Source organism: Rhinolophus hipposideros, assembly GCF_964194185.1.
Source record: "Rhinolophus hipposideros genome assembly, chromosome: 23".
Taxonomy (NCBI): Eukaryota; Metazoa; Chordata; class Mammalia; order Chiroptera; family Rhinolophidae; genus Rhinolophus; species Rhinolophus hipposideros.
The window spans coordinates 3,351,676-3,364,508 of NC_138069.1; the positions used below are offsets into that span (position 1 = coordinate 3,351,676).

General features: G+C 42.1%; 1 protein-coding gene across 1 annotated transcript in view; it reads left to right on the forward strand.

The window, feature by feature from the left end:
- Nucleotides 1-526: 526 nt before the first annotated feature.
- The window catches only part of CANX (calnexin), a 31,154-nt gene continuing 18,847 nt past the window's right edge, over nucleotides 527-12,833 (forward strand). Inside the window, exon 1 of the mRNA XM_081035925.1 lies at nucleotides 527-694. The gene's annotated coding sequence lies outside the window, so the exon portion shown is untranslated. The remainder of the gene's footprint in view (nucleotides 695-12,833) is intronic.

Sequence of the window (12,833 nt, forward strand, 5' to 3'; positions counted from 1 at the left end):
CGCGGAAGGAGGCGGTGCGGTGCCGCCTGCACCCCGTCCGGCCTCGCGCTCGCTGCAGGGGAGACGGCCCTTCCCGAAGGTCAGCCAGACCGCCCACTCCTTCAGCCGCTTGCCATTTGCCCCCACAGCGAAGGGAACGGCGTGCCAGTCCTGCGGCCCGGATCCAGGAACCGAGGGCTCGAACTGCAGGGGTGGGTTGGCTTGAACGCCCGGCAGTCCGCCCATTAAGACACCGGGGCAACGGGGCGCGGGAACGCCTGCCGGGCCGGCCCCGCCCCAGGGCGCGCGCCCGCGGATCCCCATCGGCCGTGGCCCGCCCCTTCCCGTCCCGCCCAACCAGCAGCCACTTCCTGCCTCACTCCCAGCCAACCCCCACACTCCACGAAGAATAGCCCTAGGGGGCGTATGGGAAGGTGATTAGAGCGATGGCCACACTGACCAACCGCATTCCGGAGCTGGCGCGGTGGGGGCGGAACTTGGCACTAGCCGTAGCTACTCAGGAGCGAGGGGAGGACGTGGGGCCGGGTTTCGTGCGGCGGGGCTCGCTCGCGAGGTGCAGCGGCAGCCTAGGCCTCTTGGCTCTGCGGCACGTGACGGTTGTGCCGCCTCTGCTGCTGTCTCTCCTGCCGCGTGGGGCCAGGTGTGCGGGCAGGAGGAGGTGCGGGCGCCGCCGGCGGTCTCGGGGAGGCTCGAGGTGAGGCTGGAGGCCTACGGGTGTCTTTGGGCCTGTGAGGACCCCGGGGCCTTGGCGCGCGGCCCCGCTGCCGAGGGGTCGGGCGTGGCCGGGGCCGAGGGGTCGGCTGGGTTCCGAGGGCTCAGGCCCGGGCCGACGCTCGGCCCCGGCCGCGAGGGCGAGCCTGAAGCTGGGCCGCCTGGGTTGGGGAGCCAGGCGCAGGCCGCGCCGCTGGGGCTGGGAGGCGTGGCAGGTGCCCTGGAGCCTCCCTCGGCCTCGGCGAGAGCCAGCCTCTGTCTGTGGCTCCGCGTCCAGGGCTGTGTCGGGCCTTTCGCTGGCTGCCTGGGAGCCTCGAGGTGGGCCGGAGTAAGCGGGTGTACGTACACCTGGAGCGGGCTCGGCGGAGTCACTGCCATCGGTGGTGGGAAAGGCGGTATCGGACCGAGAGACAATATTTAGGACCAGTGTTACAGGTTCAGTGTTTGAAAATAGGACCGCAGGGCGAAGACTGGGTCCTAGCACCCTGAAGAGAAGGTGCTAGAACACGCAGTGGTTGAAAAACTTGTCTTAACATTTCCACCTGTTCGGGGGTGGGGTGTGATCCAGTCGCAACTTCACCGGACAGTAAACGCAGGGAAGCACCTAAAAACCCGCTGTGGGCAGGTCGTCTGATAGAGGAGGAACAGGCAGGCCCGACGCCATGAAATGACTGGCCCAAGGTCATGCAGTTAATTTTATGGTCACATTGGGATTACAGTTGAGGGCTAGGCGGTTTTGGTATTACGGTGAAGGCCCTGTTTCCTGGCCTTCATCAGCCGTTTTTTGCTGAGTGAACTTGGGCAATTTACTTACCTTTTGTACCACATTTCTCCCCCCGTGATGGGTATAATAATACCTGTTGGCGTTACTAGAATTAAATTAAGATGTGTATAAAATAGGACAAAGATGTCTGATGCATATTAACTACACAACACATGACTGCAACAAATCGTAGTCTGATGCTGTTGGTCCTCCACACTGACAGACATCCTGCTCTTACAGTTGGTTAAGTCCCGTTTCCCAGGGCCTGAGTCGTATTTGGGGCAATGAGAGGAAAACACTGGACCTAGTGGATCAACTGCTGAGCATGACACTGCGTGCTGGTTGAGGGAAGTTAAACTGAGCTGAATATTAAAAGCTTGGAGGACAAAGGTGAGCCACAGTTAAGCCCCATTTAGGAAATGGAACATTTTGCTTGATATTTAATAAGTAAAAGCGAAGGATTGTGTTGATATTTAAAACCATTCTGTAGCTTAGTCTTTTTCCAGCAGTGTCTGAGGGTCTTGAATAGAACCACTGCCATGTTGTACATAAGGTTATAATTATACTTAGAGCAGAGGTAAAGAACCGTGAGAGTGCTGTGCTCCAGCCCCAGTGCACAAGCAAATGAGCCGGGTACCGACCATAAGAAGGCGAGGGTGAACTGCATTGGAGTGAATGTGCCGTGCAGCAAACATTTTCTGACCTATTGAAAGTGGGTGGTAGCATCCCTCTACGTCTTACTACCTTATCTTAACTCAACAGTTTCAACTAGCACATTATCTTCAAGGACCACGAGGGCTAAACGTTTTGGCAAGTTGTTGCTGCAGTTTTGGCCATCAGGCTATTGCATCCTTTTTGTTCCAGAGTTCACGATGCCCTGCAAATAGCTTAAAGGGATGAAATGACAGTTGGTAAGCATCAGTGCAGGCTCAAGAGACTTGCATTCCAGGCCCAGCATGGGTAACTAGCTTATGAAATACTTTGGTTAAACATCTTTAAAATGGAAATGAGAAGTCTGTCTACCTTACCATTAGGGGGCTATTGGGAGGGACAGCTAGGATGACGAACATGAAATTACTTTGAATAGTATAATGAACTGTGCGAACAGAACTGGCAGCTCAGAACAATTCCTAGGAAATACTAAAAGTGCCTGAACAGAGTTGTACACTATGTGTAGCTTGCTGTTGAACTTTGTCAGGAAAGTGCTGGTTAAATGCTTTGTTTACTGCAACATAATGTACTTTTAAATTAAGCTTAATACTGAGCTGTGAAAATTATTTGGAGAATTTGGTTTTCTAAAGAATTTAGACAATCTGCAGTATATTTTGAGTGTTCACATCTTAAAGCTATGTAGTTTATAACGAAAAAGAATGTACTATGGAAAAATAAATTCTCATGTTGTCTGAAAAACAAAATTCAAAACTAAAGATAGTATGAATCTCTTTTTAAATGGATGAGCATTTACAATAAAGACCACTTGGAATTTTATATACTTTTTTCCCCTTTAAGTGCTTTTGTTTTTTGACTAGCACGTGGTAAAATCAGAAGGCACAAAAGGGTAGTAAAAGTAAAGCATTTTATCTGTGACCGGAATCAGATGTCTTTTAACTGCTTCCTTTCTAGTCTAAGATTGAACAATATTTTATTTGCCTTAAAACTCTAGAGCTTTAGAACCATTAAAATTTAAATGGCATCACTTGGCAACCATAGTAATAGAGCTCACTGCTGATACTGAGCATATGCTGTAAGCTGGGTACTTTCATAAGTGCCTCACATTCATTTTGTTTATACCACAACCCTAAGAAGTATATAGTGATGTTATTATTCTCATTTTAGAGTTGAAGACATTGAGGCCCTGAAACGAGTAATTCACCCAATATACCAAGTTACTACCTAAATAGTCGATGAGTTCCTGCTCATAAACAATACTGTATGTCTAACTGTGACCTTGGACAGTTTGTGTAACTTCTCTTAGTCTTAAATTCGTCCTGTGTCACATGGGGATGATAGAACCTCCTGGGATTTTCATGAAGATTAAATCAGACAACCTAAGGTATTTAAACCCAAAAAGACTTTAAAAAGATGAATGGTAGGCCACCTGAAAGACTGACTGCCTCCTCACCTTTTGTTACACACTTCCTTTAAAAAAAAAAAAAAATCACCTTTTTAAAAAAAAAACAAGAACATTAGCTAGGTCATTTCTTCTGTTCCTCTTTCTAATTTCTCATAGATTGAAGGAATTAGAGTTGGAATTTACTAACAGAGTCCCAACAAGGAAAAGCCCAGAACCAAATGGCTTCACTGGTGAATTCTACCAAATACTTAGGGAAGAATTAACACCAATCCTTTATAAACTTCCAAAAAAAAAAAAAATAAGGAGAACATATTTCCCTGCTCATTCTGTGAAGCCAGTGATTACCCCGATACCAAAGCCAGACAGACTTCACAAGAAAAGAAAGCCATAGACCAATATCTCATGAAAATAGATGCAAAAGTAGACACAAAGATAAAATACAAAAATTTTTATTTAATAAACTTAAAAATAATCTGAACCTCCATTTGTTTTAAAGATCTCTTTAACAGAATTGTTTTTTTCTTTAATAGGTCCCTTCAATAAGGGACCCTTAATTGAGGATAAAGCTTCTGCCTTTGAAGGTGACAAATTTAATATCTCTTTAGTGTTTGCCCATTCCTAAAGTTGATCTAAGTAGTTGTCTGAATTTGCTAAAATTTGATGCAGAATGTGTCTGTTAAATAGAATATTTTGTGTTCAGTTGAAGTTTCATGTACATTATTAAATGTATATAGTAAATTAATATGGACTGCCTTTTTTAGAATGTGTGCTGCGAATAAAATTATTAACCAAAAATAAATTTAGTAGAATTCATAAAGAAAAGTAATTTGTGACAAAGCGGGGGGGAAATCGGTAAACATGGGCATTTCCATATCCAAATGTTAAGATTGTATATGCACTATTGGAAGGAAGAGTTAAAGAAGAAATCATATAATGTAATTGCAGGAAAGCAAGTTTTTCTTGTTATGTAAAATCATTCAGTTTTTGTTTTTTGTTTTTTTAACTTTTATTTATTTTAAGTTTTTCCTGGACCCATCACCTCCAAGTCAAATAGTTGTTTCAGTCTAGTTGTGGAGGGCACGGCTCACGTTGGCCCATGCGGGGATCTAACCGGCAACCCTGGTGTTACGAGCATCGCGCTCTAACCAACTGAGCTAACCAGCCGTCCCCAAAATCATTCAGTTTTGTTGAAATATGTTGAAGGAGTAGGCAGGCATATTAGACCTTTTGGTCCAGTATGAGAATTGAAAATGTACTCACTGGTTGTACTTCTGTGAATCAAAGAACAAACCACTTGGGTGTACCTATAAAGTACTAGATTCTGATACCTATCTGATAGACTTTGTATTATCTTTGTATGTTTTCACAGCAAGCCTTTGAGTCAGTAGAAGTATTATCCACGTAACATAGGGACAGAAGACTCTTGGAAGTTCAGTGAGCTGACCAAAGCCATAGAGAGGAGCAGGAGAGTCAGGGACCCAGGTTTCTCTGATGGGACAGATTATATATATAATACATATATCATACTGCCTTGAGGATAAGGAACTAATTTTCTGAATCATCAGTTTTAAAATAGGAAACTTCCATCTCCAGAACTCAAGATAAAGTCACTCTTTTGAGTTAAGAGTGGGTAGAAATTAAAAGAGATTAGATGCTCTTGAATCCTCCTGACCCTCTGATTTCGAGCGCTGGGCCTTTTGTCCTGTCCTTGGGAAATTGGGAAGCAAGTCAGAAATCATTTATATTGTAAGTGTATATTATACATGTGCATGTGTTTGCTTCCCGTTTTCTTGGCTTTGTATACATTTGTCCATGTGATCCCAGAAGGTAGAGATTGATTTGGGTATAGGTAAATAATTATATTTAATTACTAAAAGCAAAGCCCTTATTAACTGGAAGAAACGGAGAAAGACTTTACCTCTTCAAGTTTAAATTTCTAATCCAGCTCATACACTCCAGACATTTCTGAGTCTTCCTCTGTAGTTTTGTGCTTTAGAGGACCAGGTCAGTTTAAAGCTGGTTTCTAGACAACTTTGATCAAGTTTAAAGAACCATCTTCAATGATCCAATAATATATATATATTTTTAAAAGCTGTTAATTTTGAAAAAATTACAGACCCACAAGATGTTGCAAAAATAGTACAGAGAGATCCCTTTTGACCATCACCCAGCTTCCCCCAATGGTAGCTTCTTACATAACTATAGTACAATATCTAAAGCAGGAAATTGACATTGGGACAATCTACAGACCTTACTCACATTTCACCAGGCTTTACATATCCTTGTGTGTACATAGTTCTATGTAGTTTTCTGTCAGTAATTCATTTTTGAAATTTTTACTCTCTTGGCATTGTTTTTTATAGAAGGAAAATAGTAGCATGAGTCTTACGTAGTACTAGCAAACCTGTGTGCATTTTTTAACGTTAGATAAAAGATAGATTATATTTTGATATTAACAAAAAAGCCCAAAAAACTTGATTTTTAGAACTAATATAGTAAATTCATAAAGTCTGCAAACATGGGCAAATATACACTGTCATCAAGGTGACCTTTAATCTGTAAAAAAAAAAAATTTTATGTTTCCAGATTTTGTATGCCTGTATAGATTGAGCTCCTGAAGGTTAGAGACCAGTTCTTAAAAAAATACTTATTATCTAGTTGGCGCTTATGGAATTGAACTCCCATCAGCAAACTTTCATTTAGTGAAAGTTCTAGGCTCTCTGATGTGCATCAGATGCATTTTCTCCTTTGACTCCTTTGTAGCGCAGAATTCCCACAGTTCAAGCCTGTGACTGCCAAAAGTCTTGAACTCTGCCACCCAACTTTTATCAAAAGCTCAGTTGAGAGATTTCTGGATGAGTACTTGAAGGATAAGCCATCTGTTCATTTCTCTAGAACATAAATATTGTAAGTTTTATTTTTAGATCAAGGTCTGCATCAACAGAAATTGGAACTTGGCACTTAACAGCATTGGCCCCCATAGTTTTACTGACTTTTAGCCTTTGCTTACATAAGGGATATCATCATAAGAGAAAGCCACACAAAACTCACATTGCACATAACAAGGGTATTTTTGAGAAAAGTCCACTTCAGTAGATTCAAAGATATTAAAAGATTTTCAGGTTTGTCGTTGGTTTTTAACACACTAATTAACTTTTTTAAAGGAGTTTTAAATTTACAGAAAAATTGTGATGATAGCACACAGAAGTCCCAAATACTCCTCATCTAGTTTTCTCTGTTAACATCCCACATTATGATCCATTTCTTAGAATTAGTTAACCAGTATTGAAACATTATTAACGAATGTCCATATTTTATTCAAATGTCATTAGTTTTTAATTGAATGTATTAAGGTATCATTGGTTAATAGAATTGTCGGGTACAGGATTATAATTTGATATCTGTATCTCTACTGCGTGCTTACTTTTGCTTTTTCATTGCTGGCTGTCCTGGAGCCCTGTGCCTATTGTACAGTAATTAGTGATTTGGCGAAGACTGGAGTTTAGATGGGCCCACTGTGAGGGTTGGATAGCCCTGAGTCACCTAGTTATGAGTTACACATCCACCCAGCATTTGCATCTCAGCTGCTGTAGAGTTCAAGGTAACAATCTGGCAGTTATAAAAAGTATGAGAGAAAGAGAGAAAATGGCTCCTAAAAGAAAACCAGAAAATGAAGTGCTTCAAGAAAATAATTGCTTTCAAGCAGCAAATAACAGTTGGGGGAACCTGCTATAATGTCACTCGGGAATGCAAGAACCCTTGCCCTAGAGGAGCTAATGCATCTTAATGAGCAGGGACTGGCAAGTAGAAGGGAATATAGGAGATGTGGTAAATGTTTCTCAGTACAGGACAGCGCCACTTGGTTTAAAGGTAATATCTTTATTCACCTGTATTCTTGAGCATTCCTAATCTAGGGACCGCCTGATCTGTGGCTTGGGGGAAGTTGACAGGGAGGTGTGTTTGTTTTATAAAAACATTTATTGTTGAGCTATTTGTTACATATTTCCTGTGATAATCTTAGAAACAGTGGGTAACAAAGAAGCCAAGTATGCTTTCTATTCAGGATTGTGTAAATGTGAAGACAAATGAAGACTTAAAAAGCGACAAAACCCTACGAAATTCTCTTACACCTTAAAATACGTGGAAAATCATTTTGTGTCTTTAAGACAAAAACAGTATAGAATTACCAGATCAGGTAGGGTGCACTGTATTGGGAGATAGGAACCTTGGCTTTGGATCCAGATTCTGCCAGTATTTGATTTTTGTTAAGTTAATTTCTGGACCTCAGCGTCCTCTCACAAAAGGAGAGTTAGACTAGGTTCCAATAGTATGCTCATATTTCAGCCCAAGGATTTTTGGGGAGGAGTGGGGAGATCAATCATTTAAGGCATAATAGTAGAATATCCTTTTTATTTCTTTTTTTATAAACTAATTTTTAGAACAGTTTTAAATATATAGAAAAATTACGGAGATAGTACAGAGGATTCCCATATAACCCACACCCAGTTTCCCTTATTAACAACTTACATTAGCAAAGTACATTTATTACAGTTAATGAACCAATATTGATACCTAATTACTAACTAAAGTCCATATTTAATTCAGATGCCCTTTGTTTTTACCCACTGTCCTTTTTCTGTTCTGGAATCCACATTACATATAGTCAGCATGTCTCCTTAGGCTCCTCTTGGCTGGGACAGGTTTTTAGGCTTTCCTTGTTTTTGATGACTTTGACATTTTTGAGGACTACTGGTCAGGTTATTTTGTAGAGTCTACCTCTATTGGGACTTGTTCGATGTTTTTCTCATCATTAGACTAGGGATATGGATTTTTTGGAGGAAGACCACAGAGGTTAAAGTACTGTTTTCATCACATTGTATCAAGGGCACATACTATCAACATGACCTGTCACTGTTGATGTTGACCTTGATCACTAAGGTGTGTTTGCCAGGTTTCTCTGTAAAGTTTCTGTTTCTCCCCCTTCCCATCTGTTTGGCCTCTGGACAGAAGTCAGTATGTGCAGCCCACACTGAAGGAGTGGGGTGTTAGGTGCACTGCCTTGAGCATGGAGTTGCTACAGACTACTTGGAATATTTATGCACAGGAAATTTGTCTTCTCTCCCATGTATTTATTTACCTAGTCATACCTATCAGTGTAGTTTATGGGCATTTATTTTAGACTTTGGCATGATCTAATACTGAATACTCGTACTGTTCCCACTTTGGCCATTCAGAGTCCTTATGTTCAGTGACACAGTCCCCAGCATTGTGGGCCTTTTGTTTTTCTTATCTTTTTTGAACGCTCTTTCCTTTCTGGCGCTACAAGATACGTCAGGCTCATGTTGTATATTTTCTGCCCTGATTTTAGAATCAGGCGTTTCTCCAAGGAGCCCAGTTTCCTTTTATTGGAGATGATTAGAAACCAATATCAAAGTACCAGGTATATTTATTGCTACTGGGGTGCAGTTTCTTCTAGGCCCTCTAAGCTGACAGGACAAGGAAATACATGTGTGTAAACTAACTGGTATATATGCACATATCTATAAATTTTCTGTATGTAACTCTCTGTATTAAGCAAAACATGATTTCATTCTGTCTCCAGCTCTTGCCCATTACCGTGTGGATTACCCTGGCCTCTTTCCCTTGCTTATCTGTAAATTCCCACATCCAACATGAAAATGGCTTCCACCATTTCTTTACTTAATCGTTCCATTCCAATATACTGTGTATCAGCATCGGGATTGTTAACCTGCACACTCACGTGAAACAACTGTCAGCTAAGAAAAGTGCTTTCGTATGGTCTGGTTTTACAGATAGTACTCACCTCCAAAGTGACTTTGCTTAGCATCTTTTCCCTTCATCTTAAGTGAAGTTTCATATATCTGTAATACAGTTCGATTGTTTTCTCACATCGTGCATACTATCCTTGGATCACTCAACCTAGATGATTTTTAAATTTTTTCATACATTAAGAGTCGCTCTTTATGCTGTAAAGTTTTATGGATTTTGACAAATGCATAGTGTCATGTATCCATAATTATAGCATCATACAGATTAGTTTCACTGTGCTTATCAACCTGACCCCTGCCCGATCCTCTGGCAACCACTGATCCTTTTACTATATGTAGAGTTTGGCTTTTTTCAGAATGCCATGTAATTGGAATTATATAGCATGTTGCCTTTTCAGACTGGGTTCTTTCACTTACCAGTATGCGTTTAAGATTCATCTAAGTCTTTTTGTGGCCTGATAGCTCATTTCTTTTTAATTGCTGAACCAGTATTCCATTGTGTGGGTGTCTTAGTTTGTTTGTTCATTCACCTACTGAGGAACGTTTTGGTTTCTTCAAGTTTGGTGTGATTATGGATAAAGCTGCTATAAACATTTTGAGTGCAGGTTTTTGTGCATTTGTAAGGTTTCAGATCAGTTGGGCAAGTATCTAGGAGCACAATTGCTGGATATTATGGTAAGACTGTGTTTAGCTTAGTAAGAAATTACCCAACTATCTTACAAAGTGTGGCTGCACCATTGTGCATTTTCACCAGCAGTGAGTTTCTGTTGCTTCACATCCTTGCCAGCTTTTTTTTTTTTTTTTTTTTTTGTAAAGATTTTATTGGGGAAGGGGAACAGGACTTTATTGGGGAACAGTGTGTACTTCCAGGCCTTTTTTTTCAAGTCAAGTTGTTGTCCTTTCAATCTTAGTTGTGGAGTGTGCTGTTCAGCTTCAAGTTGTTGTCCTGTCAGTCCCAGTCGTGGAGGGTGCAGTTTTCTCGTTGCAGGGACACCATCCCTTGCAGGACACCATCCCTTGTGGGAGTTGAAATGGCAACCTTGTGGTTGAAAGGACGCACTCCAACCAACTGAGCCATCGGGGAGGCAGCTCAGCTCAAGGTGCCATGTTCAATCTTAGTTGCAGGGGGCGGAGCCCACCATCCCTTGCGGGACTCAAGGAGTTGAACCAGCAACCTTGTGGTTGAGAGCCCACTGGCCCATGTGGGAATCAAACCGGCAGCCTTTGGAGTTAGGAGCAAGGAGCTCTAACCGCCTGAGCCACCGGGCCAGCCCCCCAGCTTTTTTTTTTTAATCTTAGCCATACTAATAGATGTATGGTATTATCTCATTTTAATTTGCAATTATGTAATGGCAAATGACGTGGGGCTTCTTTTAATATGCTTATTTCCCATCTGAACATCGTCTTTGATAAGGTGTCTGTTCAAATCTTTTGTCCATTTTTTAATTGGGTGGTTTTTCTTGTTGAGTTTGAGTTTTGTATATTTTGGAAATCAGTCTGATCAGATACGTATTTGATCAGATACGTATTTTATCAGATAGGCATTTTGCAAATTTTTTCTCTGGGTCTGATTTGTGTTTTGATTCTCTTACATGTTTTTCAGAGTTGAGGTTTTAAATTTTAATAAAGTCCAACTTACTGATTCCCCCGCCCCCCATGTATCTTGCTTTTGATGTGTTAAAAACTCATTGTCAAACCCAAATCAGCTTAAATGTTCTCCTGTGTATTCTTCTAGTGAGCATAATACTGCAGTATCCTTTTTATATATACCTACCCAGTAGGTATGTGTTTATATTAATTTTTAATTTATATTAAATATGTAAAAATATGTACCTTTTAAAAGGACTCCATTTGATATAAGGAGTATGGGTAGTACTGAAATGAGGGAAGATTTTGTTTCTTGATAATGTCAGATTTTCAGTAGCGAAGCAGAGTATTAAATTAAGATCACCTTAAAATACAGTCTTCAATTGTAAGTGTGGACAGGTCTCTAACAACACTTGGAACATTTAAGATGTCTTAATAGTGGCTCTTGGAACTAGACCTGTTTATTGTCGCATTTTCTTGGGAGTATTGGCAAATTACAGTTGTTACAACATCATAGGTAAAGCCAGCAGTGACTGAGGCTTGTAAGTGTGCAGCTGTGAGAACCAATTTGTCATGGTTTGGCAATAGTGGTTCCTCATAGCTTTAACAACCCTCTGAATAATGTGAAAGTAATGGGTGAGTAGCTGTGTGCTTACTTCTCTTACCTAAAAGAGTAGGTCTGCAACTCAGACAAACTCTGGGGACAAAGCCCCAGAAAGCAGTTTCCAGGCTCTCGGCCTCACATACAAAGGTGCTGGCTCAGGTAGTAAATGGCCATCAACTGTGACTGGATGGCTGTCAGCTGTGGCTAGTTGGCCGTCAGCTGTAACCAGTGAGCCATTGGCCACTAATATAACTGCCGTGGCTACGCTAGCAGTAAATGGGGGCTAGCAAGAAGATGGTGGCTGAGCCAGCAAGCGGCGGGGTGAGGGTTGCGGATTGTGTGTCTCCTGTTTCCTGTGTCTCCAACCCAGCCGCCAGTGAGACTACAGGGGTGTGACTCCCCTACCTATGGCTCCGTGGGTGTTCCTTTTTGGCCTAGCCATATCCTGCGTTCTTATGTGGGGAGCGGGACCAGAGACCCCACCTGACACCCCGCGTGACAAGGGGAAATGGTGGTGGGAGAGAAGTGTACTTCTGGTTTGCTGGGGCCTTCTGCCTGTTTCTGACTGGCCTGTAGCCGCTGCGACCTTTAAACTTTTCCTTTCGACTGGGGTCATTCTGCTTCCCCCCGTGGGGATGCGTCCTCGCTCCCAGGTTCCTTGGTGCTGCGCAGTCACACCCTCCCTCTCTAAACCTCCCATGAACAACCCCTATTCCAGCTCTGCCTGACTGGTCTTCCTGTCCTCTGTCTCTGTCACACCCCTCATTATTCAGCTACATAGTGACATTGGGTCTAGTAATAGAAATACAGGATTTGGAGTCTTTGACTCACTTATTAGTTGTGATAATCAGTAGGTTATTCAAATTTCACTACCTCTTAGTTCTTAATGTGTAAAAAACAAAATGAGAGGAATACCTTATGGGAGTCTTACATGAAGCAGTGTGTGAAAGTGCTTTATAAACTGGAACACAAAGTGCAAAAGGACTGTTCATAAACCTCAATCACTAGTTCTCAAAGTGTGTTTCTGAGCCAGCAGCCTCAGCATCCCCTGGAACTTGTCAGGAGGTGGAATCTGGGCCTTGGGCCCAGCCCAGACCGGCTCGGGGTAAGGCCCAGCAGCCTGCTTTAACAAGCCCCCAGGTGACGCTGCTGCCTGTCTTACAGCATTATACTTAAAAACCTAAGGACAGTTGTATTAGTCTGCTCTGGCTCCTGTAACAGAATATCAGACTTAACAATAGAGATTTAAACACTAGAGACTTATTTGCTCACAGATCTGGGGGCTGAAGTCCAAGATCAAGGTGT